This window comes from Mirounga angustirostris, unplaced genomic scaffold (assembly GCF_029215605.1).
Source record: "Mirounga angustirostris isolate CCGP_5_RB_7025 unplaced genomic scaffold, mMirAng1.0.hap1 SCAF_2, whole genome shotgun sequence".
Classification (NCBI taxonomy): domain Eukaryota; kingdom Metazoa; phylum Chordata; class Mammalia; order Carnivora; family Phocidae; genus Mirounga; species Mirounga angustirostris.
In genome coordinates, this window is record NW_026991710.1 from 121,682,340 (window position 1) to 121,684,400 (window position 2,061).

At 38.1% G+C, this 2,061-nt stretch overlaps 1 pseudogene; it reads right to left on the bottom strand.

Annotated features, from left to right (window-relative positions):
* Window positions 1–939: 939 nt before the first annotated feature.
* LOC123847514 (small ribosomal subunit protein uS12-like) lies at window positions 940–1,347 on the bottom strand (annotated as a pseudogene).
* Between the last annotated feature and the right edge of the window lie 714 nt (window positions 1,348–2,061).

Genomic DNA, 2,061 nt, shown 5'->3' on the forward strand with positions numbered 1-2,061 from the left:
CTGTTAGTAAAATACAAAAAACTAAATTGATCTTTCCCATGGAATTTAGAGTAACTAGAACTTACATAGCCTTTTAAACTATAACTGGTAATTATTTTACTTGCCATGATCGGCACTTGATCCTCAGCATTAGGATCAGGACTATTATGACTCATATACTCTTGTTAATAGGATACACTGACGGCTGGATTACAGTGGTACCAAGAAGGGGTGCTTCTTGTCACATCTGTTAAGTTTAAGTTTCTGAAACTTGTACTAGGAAGACTTTCTCTAGCCTACAGAAAATTGAGTGAATCTGTATCTCCAAGTTATGATTGTGGTAATAGTCACTAAACGATACCTCACTTACTTCGTTAAGAATCTCTAAGGATGAGCATGAAATTCCAGAAAACCTACTTGAAATGCTTCGGGAGCATAGATTTGCTTATCCTAGGACTCACATTCTACCTCTTGGGTTCATAGCAATGTTCACTACAGTACTAAAATTACAGTCATTTATCAAATGATTATCCATAGATTAGCTGCTATTTAGCCATTACCAACACTTCCATTGAAAACTTTGTTATTTGAGAGTCATAATCAAAGGAATGTTTTAACTTCTATTTCTCTTACTCTCTATGCTCTATTCCTGAGGAAAATTATATCCCTGGGAAGCAATCTACCTGGATTATGTAATCTTAACTCCTCACAGAACTAGCTTTTTTGAGATATAATTATTTACCCTCTCAACTTTGATAGAAGTTTGCATATTATATGAAGAACATTTTTTGGGGTCATTTGCAAAACCCTAAAGTTAGGATATAATCCAGTTTCTACGCTAATGTCTCTTATGGAAAGATTTATTTTTGTATTTGGTGAAAGAACATTTCTCTCTCTAATGTACTTTTTTTTTTTTTTGAATGTGAAAGCTTGTTACTATCATGTTTGCATCATCAAAACTTATGATTTTGGTCTTTTCTTCTTGCTTTTGCAAAAGGCCAATAGAAAGACATTGGCTACTTTGACAACCTTAAAGTGGATTCCAGGAATGTCACCAACAGCATGATCTTTGCAATCAAATCCAGCAACCAGAACTTCATTGTTTTCTGTAATATCGGTATGAAAGCTGTGAATTTCTTGCCATTTTTGATCAGCTGGCCCCTGACATACTTCCTGGTGGCAGAATTTTGCTGTTTGACTTTACCCCCAACTTTTTCCTGCAAAATTCTCTTTGAATGTAATGTGCCTCCAAAAGGGTTGGCCTTTAGGGCTGTGCCCAGATGTGCTTTCTTGTACTGTTTATCACGCCACTTTTGGTCCTGTTTGTGGCTGTGGAGCTTCCTTACGAAGACCTTGACACTTGCCCATCCTGCTGGTGCTGCAGGCCCAGGTGAAAGATCGAATATACTTTTTACAAAATTGTGACAAAATACACATAACATAAAATTTACCAACTTAACCATTCTAAAGTGTAAATTTCAGTAGGGTTAGGTATATTTACACTGATATGCAACTAATTTCCAGAACTTCAATCTTATAAAACTGACACTCTATACCCATTGTGATGATTAATTTTTTTAAACACTTTATTTACTTGAGGGAGAGAAAGAGAGAGTGAGAGAGCAGAAGCGGGGGGAGTGGCAGTGGGAGAGGGAGAAGCAGGCTCCTTGCTGAGCAGAGAGCCCAATGCGGAGTTCCATCCCAGGACCCCAGGATCATGACCTGAGCTAAAGGCAGACGCTTCACCAACTGAGCCACCCAGGCATCTTGTGATGGTTAACTTTAAGTATCAACTTCACCAGGCCATAGTACCCAAATACTTCATCAAACATTATTCTGGCTATTTCTTTTTTATATTTAATGATATGTAAATGATATTTACATTTAAATTGGTAGACTCTGAGTAAAGCAGATTGCTCTCCTAACATGGATGGGCCTTACAATCAGTTGAAGGCCTGAATAGAAAAAAAGATTGACCTGCCCCAGGCAAGAGGGAATTCTACCAGCAGATAGCCTTCAGATTTAAACCGTAACATCGGTTCCTCCCCAGGTCTCTGGCCTGATGGCCTGCCCTGCAGACTT